The sequence below is a fragment of the Passer domesticus genome, chromosome 11, assembly GCF_036417665.1.
Source record: "Passer domesticus isolate bPasDom1 chromosome 11, bPasDom1.hap1, whole genome shotgun sequence".
NCBI lineage: Eukaryota > Metazoa > Chordata > Aves > Passeriformes > Passeridae > Passer > Passer domesticus.
The window spans coordinates 11,003,921-11,029,563 of record NC_087484.1 but is presented as its reverse complement, the minus strand read 5'-3'; the positions used below and the strand labels follow the sequence as shown (position 1 = coordinate 11,029,563).

General features: G+C 45.9%; 3 long non-coding RNA genes across 3 annotated transcripts in view; 1 reads left to right on the top strand and 2 right to left on the bottom strand.

Annotated features, from left to right (window-relative positions):
• The window catches only part of LOC135278838 (uncharacterized), a 122,379-nt gene extending 121,599 nt beyond the window's left edge, over positions 1-780 (bottom strand). The window contains exon 1 of the long non-coding RNA XR_010346240.1: positions 665-780. This is a non-coding gene — a long non-coding RNA (uncharacterized LOC135278838). The remainder of the gene's footprint in view (positions 1-664) is intronic.
• A 6,742-nt stretch (positions 781-7,522) lies between these two features.
• On the top strand, positions 7,523-25,024 carry LOC135278410 (uncharacterized). The gene is made up of 3 exons (XR_010345921.1): positions 7,523-7,688; positions 9,566-9,724; positions 24,892-25,024. It is a non-coding gene; the product is annotated as an uncharacterized LOC135278410 (long non-coding RNA).
• On the bottom strand, positions 11,879-17,983 carry LOC135278892 (uncharacterized). Its single transcript, XR_010346275.1, has 3 exons — positions 17,758-17,983; positions 13,938-14,007; positions 11,879-13,010 (listed from the first exon to the last, which is right to left on the bottom strand). It is a non-coding gene; the product is annotated as an uncharacterized LOC135278892 (long non-coding RNA).
• Positions 25,025-25,643: the final 619 nt, after the last annotated feature.

Here is a 25,643-nt window from a genome sequence, read left to right as displayed (position 1 = left end):
CTGGGAATAAGGCCCCTTCTCTGTCACCACTCTGAAATGGAGGTCTATTAAAAAAAAAAAAAATCCACAGATGGAGCTGTGGCTATACCAATGCCTTCATTTCCCCCTGCAAAACACACCCTGTGCACACACAGCAGCTCTGCAGCGCAGACCCCAAGGCCCCCTGCAGCTGGGAGGAAAGGTTTATCCAGGGGGCCCAGTGGGGACTGACCCCCCCAGAGAAGACCAGGTCCCTCGGAGGTCTTTCTGCTGCGTGAAAAACCTTTTCCCTGAAGTCATTTAAAATATGAGCACTGTTTCTGTCTGTTCTCTTTCTTCCCACAGAAAATCCCTGCTTTTAACAAAGACTTGAAAAGGGAGAGAGAAAAGGGCTGGACCTTTCAAAGGCTGCTATTATTACTGCCTCCTTGTGACAGGCGCAGAGGAAGGCGGCTGCTTAAATTTCTAAGACAGACAGACAATGATAGGTAGCAGATGGATGGACAGGCTCCTGCTGGGAGCAGACAATGAATTTCATTTTGTTACAGCACATCTACTGCAGAAGGGGGATGATACTGCAGTATGTGTGCCAAGTTCCCTTCACTGGAATGGATCCTGCACAGACCAGACCCGCACACAGCAGAGATTTTATATATTAAACAGGAAAGAAAAAGGGCTGACTTACAGCTTTTGTCTTCAAAATCCATTCACAGTAAAAACCTAACGGGAAAAGGAAGCCTGTCCCACTTTTTTTTTTGCAGCGCCAGGAGATGCTTTCGACACAACCAGTCCCTCAAGGCGTCTCACAGGTTTGCACAGAAATCGCTTTTCTCCTCAGCGGAGCGCGAGCGCTCCTGGACAGAAAGTTGGGAACGCGGAGCAGCCCCGGCTGATGGCAGGGGACAGCCCCGAAAGGGACAGCCCCGGCAGGGACACCCCAGGCAAATGACACCCCCGGCAGGGACACCCCAGGAAAGGGACACCCCCGGCAGGGACACCCCAGGAAAGGGACACCCCCGGCAGGGACACCCCGGCTGCCCACCCTGCTCCTGGGAGCTGTGCCGAGCTCTCGGAAGCGCCGGGGCCGCAGCCCTGCCGCTCTCCAGCGGTGCCCTCTCTGTCATCCCCCGCTGTCCCCTTCCTCCCCCATCCATCACATCCTGCAGCCAAGGTGAGGCGTGAGTGACACACGGGGGAAAGGGGAGGGAGGGCTTCTGCTTCAGTCATCCCAGGCGCTGCAAGGCCTTTTAAATTATGTTGCTGGTTTGAAAATGGGTTTAGAGCCTTTCCATGGTAAATTTGAGTCTAAGCACGCTGCTTTGGCTGTCTGAAATACGGTGTGTACACACACATAAATATCTCCAGGCTGCAACCAAGCCCATCCATCCCCATCCCGGGGCTCCCTATTAGCTCCAAAATCCTGGCATGCAGCCTAAAGACCTTTCAAGTGATGCATTTGGGAATGATTGGTTATTATCTATAAGAAAAATAATTTCCTGGGCTGGGGGAGGCAGCTCAGCAATGAAGACTAACATAATCCACCTTTGCCTGCTTTTCAGCTTCAGGATGTTCCTAAATGGCATAGCTGCACAGCACAGAGATGGGAGTGCTCCTGACCAGTGCCTGATCTGGAGAGCCCCTCATCCTCGTGGTGGCCAGCCAGACCATCCTGTTGGGGCTGTTACCCCTCACAGAAAAGCCCTTTAAGCACTAGAGTTCCTTTTCCGTGTGTTTCGTGCTATTAAGATGCAAATCACCTGTGCCTCCCCTCAAAGCTTAGAACCAAATCCATCTCCCACTGCAGCCTTTGCAATGTCACTGATGGCCCCCGGCACTGGAGGCTTCCTGAGTCTCACTCCTCAGGACCAGCTAAATATCAGCTCTGTGGCTTCCAGAGTATTCTGTGTCATCTAAAATATAAAACATAAAATGAAAAGGAGAGTGCTGTCCTCAGTGTAAGCAGTTAACTCCTTCAGCTCTGGAAAGTATTTCAAATATTAAGGCAACTCATTCTAATAAGCCCAGAAATTCAAAAATGTGTAAGGCTGAAGGCAAGATATGGGAGGGTATAGAGGTAAGGAAATTAGCATGGAGCTCCTCCTGAATTCTTTTGCAATCTATTCTAAGCAAGATTGATCCCCTTTTTTCCCAAGAAAGGTCCAGCCCCTCTTTTCAAGTCCCCAGAACAACACACATGGCAGTATTTGAAATCTGCATCCCAGTCCCCCAACCTGGGTGAAGCAACTCTAGCTCCTGATTCCCACTGGTGAATTAGGAGGGTGCTTTCTACAGGGAGTGCCTGTGGGGAATGAGCTGGGAGCTGCACTAAGAGCACTAACATCCCACTGGATGAGGCACCAGAGACTGGGCATTCCCTGGAAGGCTCCCACACCTCACAGTGAGCACTGAGCAGCCAGGGCTGAACCTTGAGACCTTGGATGGCCCCGTTTGCAGGGAGGGTGGTGCAGGTCTGTGCTCTCATCTCCCTGCAGACACACCTCAGGGAGCAGCTGCCGAGGCAGCCTCAGCCAGGGTGGATCTGGTGACCACCACTGTGATCTGCCCCACTCCAGTGGCAGCCTGCACACCCCCAGTTTAATTACCAGCAGGTGTATTGTTCTCCAGAGACCCAAGGCAGCTGCTCAGCTGCCAGTGGCAGCACTGCTCTGGTTTGCTGCAGAATTGAGTGTGCACATCCTTTGAGCACATGTCCTACTTCCCCTGTCTTTGTCCACATTCCTGCAGAAATCTAACAGGCACTGAATACCGACATCTAAAACAGCAGAAGGTCCATTGCTGCACAAAAATTTTTGCTCTTCTTTCCCCTCATACACTGACTGATCATTTGATCCCACTTTTGCTTTGTAATAAAGAGAATAAGGACAATGTTAAAGAAATGAGATGTGATGAGTGACCTTCCCTATAAACTCCATAGGCAGAAAACGAGGTTGAGCAGTAAATTAGAAAGTACCTGTCAGAGCTGCCCTTCCAGATCACTTGGAACCACAAGGGAGGAATTGCAGCTATCACCACGGCAACTCTGCAGACTCTATTTTATATTGACCTTAAGGTACTACTGAGTGGATAGTGCTAGAAGTGAAAATGGGTATGGATGGAGTGCAACCATATGCACTGTCTCTGATTACCCCTCCTGAAAAGACTCTGAGATTCAATGGGGGGAAAAAATCCTGCTTTTTTAGTGGCAGTGACCCCTGGACAGGAGTGCCTGGATTCTCCAAGTAGTTCTCATTCTCACTAGATTGACAGAGGAGTTTGGTGCAACCTGGCATGTAAAATCTTCTACTAGACATCCATCACCAGTCAGTTTTAGTTGTCAAATTACAATAGGTGCCTCACATTTCCATGCACAGCAACTATTTCCACAAAAGAATTAGAAAATATGAACTGAAGTTGCAATACTGTTTGACTTTTGGAAGGTTTTTTTTAATTTTCTTGCTCGGCACAAAGATCTTTTAACTTGCAAGTGGAAGCAATTTATCTTCATGATGCCACCTGCTGACCACAGGGAAAAGGTCACTGCTGTTTCCAATGACAGCGTCCCAGCAGAACATCCTCTCTTAGCATTTCTCCTCCTCCCTTCCCTCTTTCAAGAGAAGGTCAAGCATCACCTCTCCTCCAGGGAGGAGTGACTTCTAACATTTCCTCTTTGCATTAGGAGCAGTTAATGGAAATGGTAATAAATCACCGTTCATCTTCTCATAAAGACAGTTACAGCAAGCAAAAACCAGCTGCCTCTCTGGACTCCCAGCAAGGAGCCGTAAAATAAGGGGAAAAAATCATCTTCTTCACACAAACCTCAATTTTTAATCCACAGCATGACTAAAACTTCTATTCCATGCCTCTTTCACTCCTGTCCTGGAGGAGATGCTGCTGGAATCTTGTGTGTGGCATTGTTAGGTGTTGTAGCAGCGTGTCACTGCTCTGGACAGAGCCACTGCACTCCATACTCTTACAGACCCAAAAACAAGGGTAGAAAAAACTTGTGATCTCAGTGTAAAGGACAAGGTGGGAGTGGGAAAACCCATGTCAAATGGTTGACTGAGATCCCAGTGTGAGGCCACACCTGAGTGGACACAGTCATATCAACCCACAGTCGCGTCGCTGGCCAGCCCCGGGACACACTGCCAGCCCCCAGGACACACTGCCAGCCCCAGGACACACTGCCAGCCCCGGGACACACTGCCAGCCCCGGGACACACTGCCAGCCCCCAGGACTGCAAAGACCATCAGCTTTCCTGGACTTAGACCTCTAACAAGGTGTGAGGGGAGCATGGAACAGTCCCTGCCTCTGCAAGGGGGTGCAGAATGAGATTATCCTGGGTTAGTAATCCTGGGATTATCCCTGGTAACACAGGGCAAGAAGATGGGAAGTGATAAAGATGAGCTACATCCAGTCCCTGCTTCCCTTTTCAGACAGATTTTGAGCTCAACAGAAAATGCAGAAGGCAAATTCAGGTGCCTGGTGAAATCAAGGAGATGTGCAAACATTTTAAAGTCTCTGACAAAGAGCAGTAATGGTAGTGCAGTACAGGTGCCAGCTGTGGAGCTCTGCTAATGAATTTCCTTTTCTTTCAGATGTTAATGGATGCCACAGACTGGCAGTACAACATATTTGAAACCCCATGAGACTGTTCATTGCATTTTTTAAGCAAAGCTAGTGGCACTTGTGTTTTATCACCTCGTTTTTGTTATTATAAGTCATTTCATTTACAAGGTATGTGGCAGGAAACAAGATGTACATGGACTTAGGTGGAGGCATATTTAAATAGGTTATGTTTAACTAGCATCTAAGCAGGTGACAGGTTGTGCTTAACATGTTTAAATAGGCTATTTACTTTTTTCAAGTTTAGCACTTAATCAAATGGTTTGCTTGGCAAGTGTAGAATGAGCGTCCCCAAGGCAATAGGAGTCAGACAAAGTATAAAGATTGCCTGGTGCTAAAATTGCACACAGATTTTTCACACACATTGGCCATTCGAGCAAATCAGGAACCTCATCTCTCCTCACATGCTTGCTTTCTTTATTTATTTATTTTTGTGTGGCAAACCATTTGGAAAGCCAGCTTCCAGCTGAGCACATCCATCCCTTGGCCCCTGGAGCCATCCTGCAGCCCTGGTGCTGCCTGCTCACAGCCCAGGCACAGCCCAGCCTTCCAGAGGGAACCTGGCTTTCAGCTTCATCACCACCCTGCTGCACTGAGGAATGCACAGCAAACATTGGTATTGCTTCTGCATCCCCAATTTACATGTATTTCTGATGCAGACCATCTTCAGTCAGGAAGAGAAGACAAATATTGAAAAGCATCAAGGCTATTAGGATCTGTATTTCCCACATCAAACAAGATCCCCAAAATTTCAGCTCATCAGGAATTGTATCATCATACATTAGTGCACCTCATCCCTTCTTTGCCAGAAGTGTTCACAAACTTATCAGTTACCTTTGTGTTTATCTGCCAGCACACTGAAAAACATGGGATTTTAGAAAATTAGTTTCTAAGCAACACCAGCAAGTAAACTAAGCTTAAACAGATGGCACATTTGTAGGGTGACAACTAGAAGTGATCACTGACCAGCAAAAAAAAAAAAAACTCTCATATTTCTTTCCTTTTCCTGACCATTCCCAGAATTCTTTGAGACTTCACTTGCATATGAAGAGTAAATCAGGGTGGGGGAAGACTAATGCAGGTCTGCATTTCAAAAATATTGGAGTTAAAAGTTATTGGACATTTGTTCCTGCTGAAGTCTCCTGAACTGTTTATTAGATATTTTATTACCTCCACCTGTCTAAGAGCAGACAACATGATCAAGTTACAACTCCTCATTTTGTTCTTTTCTAATATTTTTCTGTCCTTAAATACAGAAGAAGGGTGCTGTGGGAAAACTTAAAATAAAAAAAAAATCTTAGTCTTTTCAGGACATACCATGAAAAGAAAAAGGTCTGGTTCACTGGTACAGCAGAGGTTGATAATTCCTCTTTCCTTCTAGAATCTGTTATACTCAAAAAAGGCTGTTGTCCCTGACATGCTAAACATGTCCCTGACATGTTCAATGGCACAGCTGTGACCTCCAGGCTGAGGAAGAGGCAGCAAGGATATTTTGACTTCCTAACCAAATAGGAAATTTTGCTGTGAACAGCCTAATTTGTTTCCCTTTGTGTCTATCACAAACCAATGAATAATCTGCTGTGTTTAATTCCATCAAGCTTTGAGAGTTGATGTAAGTTTCCTCCTGCTTTCCTTGAGTTGCTTTGAGGGCTTATACTAAAATAATGAGGCTTTTAAAAATTTTTCAACCTACATGAACTCATCCATTTCAGACACTTACCTAACTGTGTCCCTTTGATCCCTTCACACTGGGAGGGGAAGTGAATTTGAAAGACAATAGAACTTTAAAAAATATATTTTCTGAGGCCAACTCACTTTATGTCCTACTTTGTGGAGAAACAGCCTCTAAAACAGCAGATAAAAGCCTGAGCTTCCTGATTTGCTCAGGGAATTCTGGTTTTATGGTTGAATTATAAATAGTTTTTCGTATTTTAAAACATGTGAAAGATATCAAAGAGACACAGCCAGTCCCACTCTCTGTGGCAGAAGTACAATTAGTAAACTGAATCCTTCCATGGACTACAACGAGAGCTCCACAGCACCTTGGTCACTCAGGGCACTGGGAGGAAACCAAACCATTTCACCACTGCCACGGGGCCCTGGATGAGCCCTTCCCCTTCCTGTTTCCCCTTGGTTTTATGTTTAATCCACATTATTATCATTCTCAGCACACCTATACAGTAAATTTATGGAAAAGATTGGCATTAACTTCTGATAATGCCTTCAGATGTCTTCAGAAACACCTTTTGTAAACATCCCTCTCCCCAGAGCCTGGCTTTGTGGCTTTGCTTTGCCTTTGGGAAGCTGATCCCTGCTCTTGCTTCCAGGCTTTGATCCCATCATCATTCCTCCTCTGCAGGCTCTGCCTGTCCTTCCCCTTGTACAGAAAGGGCTTAGAAAAAGAGACTGCACCTCTCCTGAAGCTGCAGTTCTGAGGCAGGAGGCTGAATGAGAGCTGCTGAGGACACCCTGACCTTCCCCCTGCCCAGGAGGGTGGAGGTGCCCTGATCCTGCCCTTACTCCATCTCAGCCCTCAGAGCCATCACAGCAGCCCTGCAGGTGGTGCCAGCTTTCCCTGGGCACGGGGCAGGAGCAGGGCATGGCTCTGCTCTGCTCCTCAGAGCCTGCAGCTCCTCAGAAGTGAGAGCTGCCCTTGGAAGGTGAATCAGGCAGAGCTGCTGCTTGCCAGCACCTCTTTGAGGCACCTCCTTTAGTCTGAATTGTTAGACAGTTTAAGAGCTATTGGACATGGGGCCAGGTTTTGGCAGGGCTGCTGCTGCTCAGGCCATAATCTCTCTGCCTCTCATTTGTTCTCATTTGCTCCAGCCAGCAGCTCCCATGACAACTGTGGCAGCACATCCTTCAAAGGCCAGCAGCCAGATAAACAAACTGGACTACCAGGTATTTCAGCAGCAAGTCTCAGCCAAGGAAAGAAAGACCTTGAGCCCTTATAATAAGCCAAGAGAAGGTAAAGCTTCCTTCCTCCCTGCAAAGTTTTGACCCTTGAAGACAGCTGCTGCCTCAGAGAGGAGTCAGGATATTTGGGATTGCCTGGACAGGAAGGAGTGAAGCAGGGTGAGCAACGGTAAGCAGTAGGAAAATTATGACTTTGTAGGAAAACAGGAAAGAAAACAGAGTTAAGTAGCAGGGAAAATTCCCTTTTCCAGCTCAGCTGTTAGATCAGCACCAGGCAAGGAGAGAAGCAGCAGCACCACTGGAGAGTTAGATGAACAATCTCTGCATTCCAGGGTGCTGGGGAGCAAACACACCTCAGGATTTATTCTTGCTGCAAGCTCTGCAATTCAAATGTGAGGCTTCCCCAGTGCAAGCTGCCAGTGTCATCTGCTGTGATTTAAATTCCAGAATCCTCTCCAGGCGGGTGTGATCAGTGACCGAGGCAAGGTTTGTTTGCTCTCAGTGCCTGCTGCTGCAGGGCTCCTCCCTTCCCTGGGCATCTCAGTAACACCGGGCACAAATGGGAAGATGTGTTATGGTTTTGCAATGTAATGCATACCTGATTACCAGGCAAATTTGGCCTTTGTGTTAAGGTAACCCAAGCACTATAAATTCCTTGGTGAAGGATAAGTCCTTTTTACTGCAAAGCATGGGTTCAAATATATTTGTCCCAGTTTAGTTTTCAGAAGTGGCTTCAAATGTGCTTTAAGCCTCCAAACTGCTGGGGAAGCCCAATATTTTATCTCTGGGCAATGTGACAACAAATAACCTTAATGCCTATTCTTCCACACAATTCCCACCTTCTCAGGGCCAAGCACGCTGGCTGTTTCTGTTACTGATTGAAACAACAGTTTAGTCCAATGCTCAGTTTTACAGGATCTACCTGAGAGCCATCAGTCCTGTTCAGCTCCATCTCCCAGCCAGGACATGACTGCCACCATCAGTGACAGCACATCCCTCCCAGGAGAGAAGAGACCTTCAGGATGGCAATGCAGATTTAGGCACACGTCCAGACAAGTCCATCACTCCAGACCAGCTCTATGTGATCCCCATGACCCACCAGGGGAAAATGATCATACAGGACAAGCAGAGGAGTGGCTGCTGCCCTCAGGAACACCCTCCTGCAGGCAGAGCACAGCTCACAGGCATCTCCTGACACTGACAGGGAGAGCTGCAGAGCTGCACACTCACACTCCCAGGCTTGTCTCAGCAGTGGGATTTTGATGGTGTGGGGAATACCTCTGATCAAGCCCATTCTTCTCCCCATTTCATTACCTAATGGTCCCTGGCTGTGCAGCAGCTGTATAAAGGTTTTGGGGCTGATTTAATTTGCCAGAGATTTCATCTGGCCAGCTGCAAACACAGGGCTGTGATTTCTGTGACACGGCACAGCAGCAGCTGCTCAGCCCCAGCTCTGAGATGGCTCTAGCCCAAAAGAAATATGAGGTGCTCATTTACATCAGTTGCAGTTTTGCTTTGGAAAGAAAATAAATTCAACTCATAAAGCAGGACAAATCCCTCTGACACATGCACAGAAACAGCTGCCTAGGAAAAAAGAGCAGCTGCATGGGATTGTGAAAGAATAGGAAATATTTGCATAGATTGGTAAGGTTAGTCTGCCACTCCTTAAAAGCAAGTCAAATTAAGTCATTCTTGTAGAAAATGCTTATATTCTAGGTAACCAAAGCACTTTGGCTGTGTTATCACTGTTCTGACATCCACGCGGACCCACACAGATGCATAACTGGACAAATGTGCACTTTAGGGGCTAATTCTGACCCAATTACACCCTCTGATTTGTGTAACAAGCAGCCAGTGATGAGCCAGTTCATTCCTTCTCTGTCTCCCCAGGGGCAGCTCCCTGCCAGCCCCAGACTTGTGTCTGAGCACAAGTGCCATCCCAAAGGTCTGAGCTGGGCAATTCAGGTAAATTGTCCTTGGTTCTCAGGCTGTAACCTCCACTGAGGGCTGGCATACTAAATCCCTGCCTTTCCAAACTCTCTGCAGAGGTCTTCAGGATCATGGATTTCGTTTTAAAAGAGAGAGAAACTGAGGCACAGCGGTAATGTCCCTGAGGATAAGTGACAGTCAGGAGCTCAGATCACAGCTGATAACCTTCAGCACACCATGCAACACCACCTCATAAAGAAGAGCTCAGAGCCCCAGGTATGAATCCAACCCTGCTGACTCTTCTGTTCTTATTTTTCTGACCTCCCTGCATCCCTCAGCCAAACCCTTATCACTCCTGCCTCAGCTCCCTCTGAGCCTGGAGCAGGTCAGGAGGAAAAAAGTTTCATTTCTTGGTGGGGCTGTGGGAAGATGGAGAAAGACAAAAGGAAAACAAGTCTTAGTTTGAAACTGTTCAGCCTTTTCTTCTATATTTGAAATTACTTTTTTAATTGCTTCCAGTTTCTGGGCAAGTCACCCCTCATGAGAGGGGTGACTTCAAGGGAACCGGCAGAGGGTGAAGGGTCTTTTGAGAGTTTTTGAGAGAGAGGAAGGAGGAGCTGTGGTGTTGCAGATGTGCCAGCTTTCACCAGACCACCCAAAAATCACAGAGCCATGGGAGATTAGCTCAGTTGGTCAGAGCATGGTGCTAATAACACCAAAGTCATGGGCTCGATCCAGGCCATGCACTTAAGAGTGAGACTTGATGAACCTTGAGGGTCCCTTCCAACCCAGACATTTAATTCTGTGAGATGGGAAACACTCTAGACTAATTTGACAGTTGTCAAAACTGAATCACAAACCCATTCCAATTTCTTTCTAAAGGGATAATAATATCCTGTGGGTGAAGGAGCACAAATACCAATGAATCCTAATTTCCTGAGGTGTTCCATAGGCAAGCTATGGAAACATGAACAGGTAGAGCTGTGATGAGCAGAAGGGACTAGGGAAAAAGCAGACTCCAGGAGCCATTTCCATTGGCTTGCTGACAGACCAAAAGGCAGCAGACAGCAGCCCTGGTCTGCTGCTGTTGCACACCTCCACAACAGGAGGGAACAGAGAAGGGACAAATGTGTTTCCATAGACACTGCTACGCTGGGAAGAGATATAAGCACCTTGTGGGATGTGAAACAATTCAAAATAGTTGTGACAAATTATGACAAATATATTCAATAAAGTGTGGTTCAGTGAAGGACAAACAAAGAGTGTCTGAATTTCACCTGGAATAGCACACTGACATCAAGGCAAACTGGAGAGCAACTGATTGAGGTGAGTAAGGTCATGAGCCAGGGAGGTCAGACAGCTGCTGGAAAGCCAGAAGCCCTCCAGGCTGAAGAACTCCCTCTGCTTCCCAGAAGACACAGTTAGAAAATCTTCCTCTTTACCCAGCACTGCCAGAGCTGTGTCCAGGCCTGGAGCCACAGGTCAGAAACATGGATGAAGTGCAGACTGAAATGTTCAGAGGTACAGAAGATTCCGTAAACTAGAAAAGGATGAAACAGGAGCTGCTTGGCTTAGAAAAAGGGGAGGGGAAGCACTCAGTGGTCTGCAAACAAAAGCTTACTACAGAAAATAAAGTTATGAGTTTGTCTGTGGTGATCTGGGCAAGAAGGGAAGGGTTTGGACTGCAGTAGGGGAAATTCCAAAAGTATTCTTAGTGTTTAGCCAAGGAAACAAAAAATGGAGAAGGACTGAAAATTCTTGTGCATGAGAGATCTGGATGCTCCAGACATAAAAATCTTCCACGAACACTTTAGAAAGGGATCTTTCAGAGGCACAGCAAGGTGAGTCAATCCTGTCTTTAAACAGAAAGAAAGGCACAGACTTATGGCCTCTCCAACCCAATTTTCTCTAACTCCTGTGACTTCTATTGTTAGTACTTGCCCTGCTAAAATGGAGCAGTTTCTCATCTTCCCCCAACATACTTTGCCAAAGACAGAGCAAGGAAAAAAAGGCATTTTAATTGGAAGCTTCTCCATTCACCTCTGGTACATCTCCCAAAAAACAGAAAAACAGTTAAGTCATCTCTTCCTAACCACATTCTCCCATGAGGTTTTTGCAGAGAGGAAAAAACCCAGATCCATTAAAAAAGCAATATTGCTTTTTTTATTGAAATGAAAAGAACTAAAATAGTTCTTTTCCCCACTGAAAAATAAAGAGGTGAATGGAGAAGCAGCAGACAGGCTTTATGGAGGCGTTTATCTCTGAACTCATCAAGATATCAGTGGTACTAACATTGGGGAAGGACAAGGTCCTGTGTGCTTAACAGCCCAGAGCAGCACTGCAAATTGGGGAAGGCTTTGAAGCACAGCAGACTCCTGTAACAAGTGAACACTGTGGCAGGGGTGTGGGGGTGGATTTAGGTAAGCAGAAAGTAATTTCCTTTTCAGGTAAATTCAGACCAGGTATTTCTGAAGGCCACAAAATTGGCTCCAGAAAAAAAAACCTCGTAAGTAGCAGCTTCAAATGGATTATTTAAACTTTTTACATTTATACTAGAGTTTGCAACAAGTAAGGGGGTTTAATATTGTGTGCCTTCATTCCAAAAAGAAAGTTGCCAAATTCAAATTTGGGGCGAGATTTTCCTAGAGGAAATCAAGAGATGAGGCTTTCCTATGGGATCATACTGAAGTAATTCTGAAATTTAATCATGCAAACTCTTTGCAGACATTGACTTTGTGTCTCTGTTCTGCAGCTGGCCAAGAAGAATGGTTATAAACTTTTGCATATACACTTACGATTGTGCAGTTTATTTCTAGCTGATCCCACATAAAATCCTTTTTGCAAATATTGATCTGAGAATTCTGGCAAGAAACAAAAGCACTAAATGAGGCAAATGGAACTATAACAGGGGGGGAAAATGAATAGAACTGGAAAGCCACATGAAATTTCATCTGCCATCTCTCTTTTAAACTGCTCCCAACAAAATCCACTTCTCTGGAGATACTGAAAACTCACATGCAAGCACAGTCCACAGTCATCAATCCCAGTATTTTCTGTGCTAGGCAGAGTCTTGGGCTGTAACATTTTTCTCCTCCCACCCATGTTTTGACTGAACTTCACCTGGTCTTCTCATTCCTTGGCAAAGCCCAGAAAAAAAAGCACCAGCTCTCAGGGAAGTCAGTCACAAAATAGAACCTGCCTTTGTCCAGACAGACCCAGAGGATTTTACATCACCCCTAGCTCACTGAGTCCCTCTTTCCAGAGGCCTTTGGTACAAGTGCTGATGAGGCCTTGTCACAGGTGCTTTATGGGCACACACAGGCAGCCTGACTGGGATCTCACAGCATCCCAGGGAGAAGAACCCAGGGGAATTCCACGGAGCAGAGCACACTAAGCACTCCTTTTGTTTCCCCCTCACTGTTTTCTAATAAAGGTCACAGGGGAAAAAAAGTGCTGCCATTTAAGAAATGAGTTATTAAGAGGAAAGGCTCCAAGAAATCCCTTTGTAGGTTCTCCTGAGGACTCTGAGCTGTCGTAGCTGCTCAAATGGATGAGTGACACCCTGCAGAAAGAGAAAAGAGTCCTCAGGGAAGCACTAGAGGAGCTTTTTTCAAGGGAATTGAATAATGTCTGATATAGGAAAATTTGTGATGAACTGATGGATCACAAGGAAGGAGTTCAAAACACAGTATCCAAGGTTTTCTTTAGTGTGAAGGTAGTGAGACACTGGCACAGTTGTCCAGAGAAGTCGTAGATGTCCCATCCCTGCAGGGCCAGATTGAGTGGGGCTTAGTGCAACCTGCTCTGGTGGAAAAAGTCCTTGCTCTAGCCAGGGGGTTGGAACAACATGTTCCTTCAGGTCCCTTTCAATCAAAAAACTCTAGCATTCTAGGATCACAGGACAGGCAAAAACTCTCTTAGAGCTGGCCAGCAATGTGCATCCTCTGAGGCAATGCTTATTCTCCTTGCAACTGCCTCAAGAGATTTTTAATTCAACTTTTTATCCTTTTCACTAGACATGCTCCTGGCTAGAACAAAATAAATTATCCTTAGCTATCCAAATGAAAATTAAAAGCATCAGTAAGACTTGACTAACATCTTAACACATTCCAAATTTCTTCCAAACCCATATTATCATTCTGAACAGGACAGTGTAATCAATCCCCTCCTACATTCTTTTCACTGTTCTAAGTAACCTTTTTCTTTAGTTATAGCTGTGGTGTTGCACACTTGCAATCTACCAGAAAAACCTTAAAATAAGAAAACTATTTTTGCTCTTTGCCCCATACTCATCAGGCACAAAAACAGCACCAAAAAAAAATCCTCAAGGTTACTTTATTCATGTGCTCTCAGACTGGACTGCATAGTCTGACTCCCCGTTATCCAAAGCTTCATTTTCTGAGAATGGCACTGATTTCAGTAAACCTATTCCCACAGGTTAAGGACAGGCCAGTGAGATTATTTGAATGACAGCTCCACATACCCATACCTTCATCCTGAGAAAGCAGCCAAAGATAGTCAAAATGGTTCCAGTCTAAAAAGATTAGGTTTCTTCAATCCTGAAAAGAAACAACTAAGGGAAGTATAAAAATACCCATAAAATCAGGAGTGGCATGGAGACAGGGAACAGGTAGAAGCTGCACATGCACTCTCTCCAAATCAGAGCTAAGGGCTGTCAGACAAAACCATAAGAACAGCTTCAAAACAATCCAAAGGAGGTGGTTCTACATAAATGTGTATTGCAGCCAAGGAGCTCGTTGTTCTGAATGTTGTGGATGACAGAAGTTGACACAGGGTAAAAATTGGAACATTTCTCTGAAGAATAAAGTACAAAGACAGGCACTGCCTTTGCTGTACAAAAGCCCTGCACCACAGAGTGCTGGAAGCAAGACTGTTTAGAAAACTACCACTGCACTTGCCTGGGTGCTGCTGTAAATGGGACACTGGACTAGATCCAGCATGTGTATTCTTACATCCTTATGAAACTTTTTTTAACAAGACAAAAGATTGCTGGGAGGAAAAACAAGATTAGGAAATAATGTTACTGAATGCTTTCAGCAGTCTGCTAAAAGCAGGAAAGAAAGAAGTATTACTTTTTCAGAAACTCCAGTGGAAAACGGTGCCTACAATGTTTTTTCCAAAATGCAATCATGCTTCTTGTTCCAGTAGTAACCTTGGTGTCATGCCACGTGCTCCTCATTACAGTTTTGAGTGCAGCTTGCTTTGAAGTGTTACTGTGCCACTCAAAATGCACTTGCTCTTTATGTGTGTTCTCACACAAATCTGCTGGCTTGAGCAACAGAACACATTCCTGCACCTCCTAATTCCTGCTTGCCCTAAAATTGAGGAGCTTTGTCCTCTTCTGTGTGTCACCAAGAACACTGATCACAAAGACACAGCTAAGTACCCAGGGAAAGCCTTCCTGAAGGGGTCAGATGCTACATAAGGAGTTTACATTCAGCTTGCAAGGATTTTATTGATACAGGTAGATCACAAGAAGGAGGAGACCCAGGACAGCTCCTAGATCCTGGTATGTCTTTGGGATAACAAGCTAGCACAAAACCTGTAAGGAAATATATTGCTAATTATAAGTTCAGGCATCATTAAGAGATTTTTTGTGCATGGAAAGTTCTTACTTCTATAAAAGCATGTTCAGATTTGCAATAGCATGTACAAATGTTATCAGAACTGAAGTGGGCCTGGTGCTGCTCTCTGTTCTAGGAGAACAGGTCTCTGCGGGATGGGCAGGAACTCCATCACTCATCACTGGGTCTCACACACAGCGTGAGCTCTTCATGAGGCATTAAAAACAAAGGGAAATAAAACAATTCTACCATTTGGCAACAAATCTTGGGAGAAAGATCTCTCAATTTCATATTGAGGAAAGATTCCGTTACATTTGGATATGGCTCTTGGCAGCAAGACAAAATTCTGGCCTACTATTTCTCCAAAGTATGGGAAGATGGAAAAAGTTAAATAATCCATGAGACTTCAAATGATAATTTTTATAAATACTATGGGATTTAGAGGACTTAACCCAAATATAAGGTGTCCAAATAATACTTCATTTCTAACCACATGTCTGCAACATAAATGACATCCACAACCCTATAAAAACCCTCAACTCTTCCTTTTCTGATTTTCAAATTTATTCATAGGAGAACACTTCAGCCATCACTGAGCTGTGATTGCCTCTTGGGCGGCAGGCAGCACTTAAACTGCTCAGTGCTTGGGGATGCAACCAGATGAGACAGATCCAAGAGAATTATACCTGGCCAAAACAGCCCAAATCCCCAGGAGCCCTGTGGCTCTAACTCTCACTGACACCCATGGCAGTGTGGCCCTAAATAACTGCAGGGAGCTGTGGCAGTGCAGTTATTCCAAGCAGAATTTGTCCCCTCCAGGAGTGATGCTGGATAACGGGAAGCTGAGACACTTTTTGTTTTACTCCTCCTGCCAAGAGCAGCCTCCAGACAGAGCTGTTGAGCCAATCGTGACAGTCACCAGTTTCAAGGCAGCTCTGCTGGGTGGGTGACAATGCAGAAGGCCACCCCAGTGTCCACAGCAAGCCCAAGCATCAGCATTCACATGGCTGGGTCAGCACACTCCAGCTCTGAGTAGCTCACAGCAAGCTGCCAGCCCAGCTTCTGCAAGCCTGAAAAATTCCACTGGCAGAACAAAGTGTATAGACAGACATGATGGGGAGCAAATTATCAGGATTACTATGGTAACAACAGGGAGTGAATGATGACTTCAAGGTCACGACAACATATGCATCTTGTAGGAACAGCTAATTGTCTGACTCTACTCACTGACACTCACTGACACCACAACATATTTTTCACTAAATACCTCAGTATTTGAATTTTGCTGCCTCCAGCTACTATTAACATATTTTGCATTCATTCTTTGAATAAATCCCCACTAATGTTTCCAGTGAAAGTTCACAAACATATATTCAATTTATATTTAATGAGACAGTGTGAGTTAAGTAAATGAGTGCTAATTAATTGAAGCATATGTATAGTGGGCTGAGAGGATTAATTAGTTAATGTTTGCAGAGAGCTCTAAAAAATGTAAAAATCTATCTAAACATGAACTGTGCTTTGGAAGAAAGAAGGAGAGTGAGGAGATGAAGAGATACAGAACATTATATCTAACATTTAATGAACACCTCAAAATCATGCATGGTTTGTCATCACTGTTATCTGCAATGAGAAACTAGCCACATATTAGATAAAACCTGGTTAATCAGTCATTACTTTTCAGTTAAAAGTAAAATGGGCCAAATTTTCCAGTTCTGTCTCCACTGGGACAGTGCCACACGACATGACTAGCCAAAGTTACCCAGAGTTACTGGGCAAGCACCAAGAGGGGACAGCATGGCCCAAGGGCAGGAACAGTGTTTGAAGGGTTCCCAGTGCTGGCTTGCTGAGTCCCAGTGGTCTCCAGCTAAATGTAGAACACAATTTTTTCTACTGCTCCCACCCATTTCCACGGCACCCAGCAAATCCCTGAGCTGAGCACTGGCTCCAGGGTAGAAATCACCAATGCTCAAACCTTCTGCAACCCCTACACACATCTTCCCTCTCCTCCTTCCTCCTCTCAATGATTTGGGCTCCTGGGCACTGTCTGTGTACTTGGAGACCTGCCTGGCAGCATGAATGAAGAAAAAGAGCACTTAGAGCTTTCTAGCACAGTCTGCCACCGGCAGGGAGAAGGCAGCTTGGTCAGAGTTACCCCCACTGCTCCCTGGGCTGTGCTGAGACAGCTCAGACCCCACAGCCCCAAACCCATCCAAATCCACACAGCCCCAGGGCTGAGAGCCTGCTCTGCAGGCATCATCTCAGGGAATGATGGACCCTTGAGGCAGCCAAAGCTGCCCCACGTGCTTTCACCAGCCCTGCCCAGCACTCAAAGGATAAGCAGGGAATATTTGTGGGCAGACAGCCAGAAAGATTGTGCTTCTTTGACTTCTGCCAAGGTAGTTCAGTTCATTTTATACAAAGCTGGAGAGAAGGGGCAGACCAAAGTAAGTCTTTGGGAAGGCTTCTTTAGACAGTGTAATTGATGCAGGGCAGTATAATTGATGTAGGTTTGTATTAGAAGAGCTTTCCAGGACAACACACTGGTAAACCTTATGCTCCTGCTAAACAGCCCTAGAAATTAATTTAGCTGTCTGCAAACATTGAATAAAATAATCTACCTGACCTCAAGGTGAGTCTTTCAACCAAAACAGGGCAAGCAATGTGCTTCCCCCTTCACCTCCTGAAAAACTTAATAAAATACAATGAAGAAAAAGAGCCTACCTGTGACAGCTGCTCAGCACCTGGGCTGTGCTGTGTCCTCAGCAGATGCAGGCATTGAATGCACAGGAGCCCGAATTTCCTCCCACCTTCACGTGAGGCACTGAATAAGAGGGAAAACCAGCACAATATCTGTGAGGGGTCCTGCTGGGGCTTAGGTGGCACTCTGGTGCTGTGGCAGCAGCTCTCTGGCCATAGACAACTTTCCCAGGCATTGTCCTGGGGAAGGCTGTGAGTAGATCAGAGAAAAGAATGATAAACAATTCTCATCTTCACTTGCTGCTGCACCTGTTGTTGTGAACATGTGGAATGTGTTATGGAGATTTGTTTACCAAAGGGTGGTTTCTTATTAGCCAAGGGTGATGGTGTTTTGATTTAAGGACCAGTTGGATCCACCTGTTTCTTGACCGTCTGTGAGGGCGATGGGTTTCTTAATAAGTGTAGGATAACGAAGTGATTGGTCATCCTTCTGAGAATCATGGAGCCAATGCTAATCATTACCCAGCTGGGGGCCTGCAGTGACATGATACCAAGTGCCCCATGCAGGTGAGATCCATAACCAGCACCCAAAATCCTAAAGCAATCATCTACCTATTAACCCCTGAAGTCAGGGGAAACCTCCCAGCTCTAGCTCCCACAGCATGGAACAGTCTATTCAAACAGTTTTTGGGCTGCTGTGATCTACCTCGAAAGCCCAGATCCAAAGCAACACATCCCTGGAAAGATTTGGTTAGTTATAAACTCCAACAAATGGCAGCCTCATTTCCATAGGCGCCTCCTGCCTGCTGCAGACAAAGGCAGCTCAGGGCAGTCTCAAGGAGAGATTGTGGCTGCTGCCCCAGGCAGGGCTCCCCACAGGTCAGGAAAAGCTTCTGCAGCTTGTCTGGATACAATTCTGCAGCAGTACCAAGGAGGAGGAAGGCCCTTGGGTGGCAGGGGCAGAGAAAGCTCAATGGCCAGATGCAAGGATGCCTGGAGAACAAAGCAGAACAGTACAGCTTCTTTTCTAGAATGGTCTGCCACTGGCTTTCATTATCCCCCCCAAAAGGGCTAATGACCTGCTTGCTTGCTGTCCCACCAGCCACCCTGCTAACTTGAGGGGCTCTCTGGGCAGCATCCCCCAAGAACAAATCCATGTAAGCACATGCCTCCAAGCAGCTGCTGCCAGCATGACTGGTGTGCTGCTCAGAGGAGAACCATGTCTTCTTTCGGGAGAATAATCCTCATTTGTTCAGTAGACTTAGGAGGGTCTCAATGGTAAGGAATGCTGCATGATTTATTCAGCAGTGCCTTTCTCCTGGAAGGACATAAGCCATTCTCTTAGGAGACCCACAAAAATCACATTAACACTAATGTGTTCTTTGATGATTAGAGAGTTTCCCTGGCAACACTCCATCAGTGCAGGCTGGCAAAATATATTGTCATAATTGGAGATAGACTTTTCCCCCTTTTGAATTACAAAGTAATCCAGCTGAAGGACTCCAACTGGATTCTTCCACATATGGTGCCTATTTTCAAATAAAACCATCTCCTCTGAGATTATGGAAGAAGCAAGTTTTCAGGAATTTCCCCACTCTGTCAGTTGTGTGCTCATGTGGTTTTGTTTAGCACAAAGCAAGAACTGGATCTCCCATCTGTTGCTCCATGGCTCATGCAACATTTAGCTGAGTGTTTTGTATTAATGATGGTCACCATTAATAAAACAGTTTGTAGATTAGGAATTTATACCACCTTTATAATTAATAGGAAACCTCTTGCTAAATCTCCTCTATGGTACTTTCTGTCCTAAATTCTCAAAGCACTTTCTCTTCCTATCCAGATCCCACTGGCAGGCCATAATCTACCATGGGGAACTGGCTCAGCTTCTAATTGGGAAAAAATGGAGACATGGCAGGGCACCAGCTGGTGCAGCTATTGCAGGAAATCACAGCTATCAGACTTAATGAGAGAGACCACAGCAGCTATTAGAGAAGCTGTTGCACCAAACATCAGTAGAATTTCTATATTCTTCAGTAGATAAGCACAGTCAAAACCTCAAACATTTGCTAGAAGCATTGATTAAGTTTGCAAGCACCAGCACCCACTCGGGGATACCAACCTGACCATAATTATCTGTGTGACTAAGTCCTGACAAACACTTCCCTGGGAGAAGATAAGAGGCTTTAGGAACTGATACCTGCCAAGACCTGTTCCATATTCCCAGTCTGGCTACTGAGAAAATTCAAGCAGCTTCAAGCCTCAAAGAAAACTCGAGGCAATCACTGGTGAAAAGACAAAGCCTTGATCTCTCCCCAGAAGCTGGACTTGAAGTTTAATAATGGGTCCTGAAGAAACAGAAAGCATAAATTATTTCTGTTAAAAGTACAGAATTAAAGTTGTGTTAATAGAAGTCATTTAGCCATCTGAGCAGTCTCCTAGCAATTGCATAAATTACTGACAGAACAAGGAGTTTCAACCAGAACATTATTTCATGGACAGACCCTGACTGATTTCCAGGCAAGCAATAACAAGCACTCTGGAGGGAGCTGCTCTATCCTCAGATGAATGGAATTAATAAGAACAGAAAGCTGTTTAATAAACAAAGTCCCCCTTTTTCTCATGTGAGCTGTACAGGAACAGAGTATGTGAACAGGGAAGCCTTTGCTATTTCTCTGGATTTCCCAGACTGTTTCCTCTTCAAGCCTTTGCCACTCACTTTAAGCCCATCACTTCTAAGCCCCAGCTGCTTTGATCTGCAGCAGAGCCCATGGCACTGCTGACACCTCCTGAGAGGGTTTGTCACCTCTGCAAATCCATATGCTCCACTCAAGGCAGTATTTTGACTGGTCTCTCTCTGCCTCCGGGGACAGAATGGCAGAGTTTTGGTTTAAATCTGTTATTCCCCTCTAAGACTCAGCCATTTGTAGCTCATAAATTGCAGTTTAGCAGATAGATGGAGATGTTCAAGTTTATCTTCCCACACAAGTAACAGCAAATTGTAGTGTGAGCCCTGCGTGCAATTTTGTTCAAGTGCCCTGAGGCTGGGAAGTGGCTCAGGGAAGCTGTTTTGCTGGAGATGAGCACTTTTCCAGGCACCATCTTTCCAACACAAAGCTCTTCTCCCTCTGAAGTGGCTCTGGGAAAAGTGATGGATGCACTGCAGGCAGAAGCTTTGTAAATGGCCCAAACTGAAAACAGTGAGCTAAAACTGCTTCTTTGAGAAAAACATCTCAGAACTTCTTTCTGAGTTGGAAAAAAGGTCATTGGACTTCTTTTAATTGTGCCTAAGAAGGTTCTGTACATTCCCAGGGAGCAGCAACAGTCCTGCTGAATCACCATGAGGAAAAGCCTGTGTCTGGGCAGATCTGGCTTTGCAGACAAGAAGCTTCAAATTCCTTAGGACTAGAGAGGGATTTGAAAGAAGAGCCAGCTGTGCACACATTTTACACAGGCGAGCTGGATCCTCCAGCTACTATCACAGTGAAGTTTATCACCATGGGCAGAAATGAGTATGGAAAACTTCTTTTCCTGAGGCACTTCCATGTGGAACCATGGCTATAATCTCATTCAGTTTATCTATAAAGTGCCTAAAGCAATCTCAGGCCCATCCATGTCTCCACAGCTGAAGGCACAGAGATAGCACAGTCTGGCTGATTTCACAGCAAAGGTAATCTAGATTTTAATAAGACATAAACTAAAGACTTGTGGCAAATGTTATTTTTAGGATGTGATGGTGTCAGACTGGAAGCAGCATTTCTGTCCCACCTGAGTTCCCAGTCTGTGGCAGTGTCATGGGGTGATCAGTCCCAGAGGACAGACTGCACACCTGCAGAGCCACAGGAACACCTCAGGTCTCTTGTGACCCACTCCCACACAGGGCTGGCTCTCCTGTTTATGGCAGCACACAGAAATTCCCCCATGCAAGACCCCACCAGGCAATGAGGATTTTGGCCTCATATTTGCTAAGCCTCATCTTCTGTAGGGAGACACTGCAAGAGTCTGGCACCTTGGCCCCCTTCTGCCACTGCATTTCTGGGGAAAGCAGAGAGAGATGGGGCTGCCCAAGACTCCCTGTCCCAGATTTCTGTGGCACATTCCAGACCTACGGCACTGGTGGGTGCAGAGCCTCATCAGCTCCCTGTGGAAACTGGCTGACCAAATCTTCCTGTTTTCCAATTGTCTTGCAAGCCTGAAGATAATTAACAGGAACGAGCAGAGAAGGGGAATGGCACAGTGCTCTGTCAAAGGTTCACCTCTGACAAGCAAGCCCCTCACAGCTGCTGCTTCCATCCAGCTCCAGTGCAACCTCTATTTATTTACCCGGGGCTCTCCACAACCCACAGAGACATCAAGTGGCCAAAGGATCCAGTTGCACATACTGAGCAGACTGAAGACTTGCTGAGGAAGGTTTGCGAGGAGAGTGGAACATCTGAGCTTAAGCAAAGTTGGGCCATTCACAACCCAGCAAGGTTCTCCACATTTTTATTCAATGTTATTTAATTTTATTTATTCTTTCTCTCTTTTGATTATAAACCTAGTAAAAACATGCCAAAAAGAAAAAAAAAAGAAACCAAATAAAACCACCGAGAAAACATGCAAAAAACCCCCATCAAACAAAACAAACAGAAAAGAAACTAGAAACTAGGTGATCCCTGAAGACTGAGTGTACACACTCACCAGTCCACAGAGACACTGCCCCTGCAGAGTGTGTGACAAAGCCCCTCAACACAGCAATCTGCTAAAGGAGACCCTGGCACTGGGGCCTGTGCTCAGGCAAGAGAGGCATCACAGTAAACAGCTTGTGCAGATTTATTTCTTGCAGTCTGCCCTCGCTCACCTTCTCCCTGTATAAAGTGGCTACTATTACTATGATTAATTTGGGTTTGTTTGGGGGGTTTTCCCCGTGAATCCCTGCTGTGATATTATCAGCAACACAAAGCAGAACAGAATAGAGGGGAGATGTCTTCCTCTCAGAGAGCTGGAAAAAAAAAACATTTCAAAGCTAATCCTCGACCAAAACTCACATCATTTTCTCCTTTCTACACCTTCCCTCTGACAGTGACAGACTGGGGACCTTGGCAGCAAGTCCAGGACCCCCAGAGGTGCTGATAGGTACCATCCCTAATAATGATGCTGTCAGGAGCCTGCCAGTACCTTCTGGGAACCAACTTGCTAAATCGTGTATTAAATCAGTTGATCCAGTCTCACACCAGAAGCTAAGAGGGTGAGGAGTTTATGGGACAAGTGTTGTGTGCAGGTGTCAGAGGTGAAGGACACAGTGACAGCTTTTGCAAGACAGACTTCAGGTTTCCTGTGCTTCAATTCTAAAACACCACAACAGGGTTTCTGCTCCCAGCAGTGCTGTTTGAGAAGAGACTTTTCCTTTCCCACTCCCAAGCAACTCCCATCACAGTCTGCAAAAGAACTGAGACCATGCTCATGCCTCCAGGTCTTCAGCTTCCTCAGGAACATTAATTAGATGTACAATCCACCCCTCCTGCTTGGAACAAGTAACTCCTCAAGTTTTCAATTTCGTAGAAGGAACAAGAAGGAAGAGTCCTGGGACAGAGATCATGGGCACTTGAACAGAGAGGCCAGGCTGAAGGCATGAGGAAATGTGTCCCCAGCCACAGAGCAGAGGAGAAACCATGCACCAGGACCCACCAAGGACGTGGCTAGGTCAGCTCTCAGCCTCCCAGCTGCTGTAAGCTTGCCAGGGTAAAAGGAGAGCATGTGTGATGGGATTGTTACAGAAAACCTGGATTAAACCTGCCAAGAGACTAGTGTTTCACACTGAGGTTCAGGCACTCATTTGAACCAGCAGCCCTTGCAGTCCTGAAACATTAAACCATGACAAATTTCCCCCTAAGACACACCTTCACTTCTCCTTCTCCCACTGTTGCCTGTGCAGGTTTAATACCCAGCTCAAATTCAGCTGCCTGGCTCTGGGGAGAATCAAATATGCATTGCTTCCTGAGCAGCAGAACCTGCCAAACCTTTTTTCCTTCCCAAGCACCACTGTGGATTCTCTTGTTGAGCAATGTCTAAGATGCCACTGCCCAGTTTCACTGAAGCTCACCTGTTGTAGGTTCAAAGGGTAGAGCAGCACTGACAGAGTTTCAGCTCAAACCACAGGAAGCCAGGCAGGGAAAAAGGTATATCCCAAAAGAATTTCCACAGAGGAGAGTTCCTCCAGCTCAAACCAACACCTCCACAGCAGCCAGACAATAACTGCGTTTGACAGAGCAAAGCTTGTTTTACTGCACTTTAGATGTCCTCTCTGGGGACACCAGAGCTCCCCAGGGCTCCCAGCAGTACCTTTCATACATGTTTGAAAACAACATCCAGATCAACTCCTTCCAGCTGGATTTGTCTTTCCAATTCAGGTTTAAAAGCTGTGCAGTCTGTAGGAACTGACATTGCTGCAGTCTGAGCTGCACAGGGAAATTCCACTTTTAAAATGCAAAGTTTGTTTGCCATTACGCTCAGTCCAGCACAGGTTCCAGGAGAGCAGCTGGGACAGACATCACCCATGGGTGTTCCCTCTTCTGGCAGTGGCAGCTCCCTGAAGCTGCCCCTGTTGTCTGTAACTCAGGACAGAGTTGCATAGAGCTGCTCTGTGGATGTCAAACAGACAACTCTATTAAACCCAAAGGACAATTGTCCTCTCTGTGTTTCAGATAGGTCTAAAACTGTGCTATAGGGGACAATTAATCTTCAAAATCAATTTTTTGTCAGGAGGCTAAATTTCAGTTGTCTCAGGAATGGTGGTGCTGGGCTGGTAATAACTGCCTGATGAGGCAGCCTCTGAATCCACTGCCCAAGAGAACACTTTTTATTAATAAGTTTCGTCACAAACCACAGGTCCTTTTTTTGACTTTGAGAAAACATGTTGGTTTACTTACTGTGTTAAAAACCTCATGTTGTCAGGAGTCAGAATATTTGCTTTGGGTTTTCATTGTATTGTGAGACAGGGAGTATTTTAAGTAAGATATTCCCTTTTCTTCAGGAAGGCAAAGAAAAACCCCCAGTTTCTTCTGGAAACATCACAATAAAAAAGCTCTTTTTCCTTCCTTTGCATTTGTGGCCTTTTCCCCCATGCGCCATTCCACAGTAATCCTGATTTCCCTGCATCTCCCTCTGATTATTTATCCACAGAGTTGTTTGCTGTCTGGCTGCTGCATTTGGCCCCCAGGCTCTCTACATCCAGAGGGACACAGCTCCCAAAAGATCCTTGGAATCCTCATAAGCACCAACTCCATCCACGTGCTGAAGGTGAGGCTGCCCCAGGACTACACATCCAGCCAGTGCTGAGCTGGGCTGCCTACAGCCTGGACATTCCAGGATTTAATCCAGTGACTCTGACAATGCCTGAATCCCTGCAGAGGCAGGATTGATCCAGGGCTCCCTTCTTTCCAAGGGACACCGAGGCTCTTCCCTCGGTCGGGGAGCTCAGCTCATCAAAAAGCAGCAGATCCTGAGCAGCAGGCCTGGAGAGCAGAGTGTTATCAGAGCAAACCTGTGTAGCCAGCACACTCTCCTGGCTCACTGGAGACATGGCTTTGCATCTCAGTGTGCAGGCAGAAGAAACCCAGCTTTTCAGCTGGCCAGCCACCTCCTTCCTGGGTGCAGAATGCTGCTATGCTGATCCTGCCTGGAGCGTGTCTGAATCTCCTGGAGCCAGGAAAGCTGATGCCAGCCTGAGCCAGGCACATCCCACACACATTTCCTGAGCAATTGTCCAAAGTGTGTCAACACACTGACCTAAGTCATGCTCCTGAAACCCCAGATTTCCCCAGGAGAGGTCTGCTGTTGGCAGTGTGTTTCATACACCTTGCTTGGCACCAGGCACCTCTCACTGGTACCCTCAGCCTTGCCAACACTGCACTTCCACTGAACTGGGAGATGGC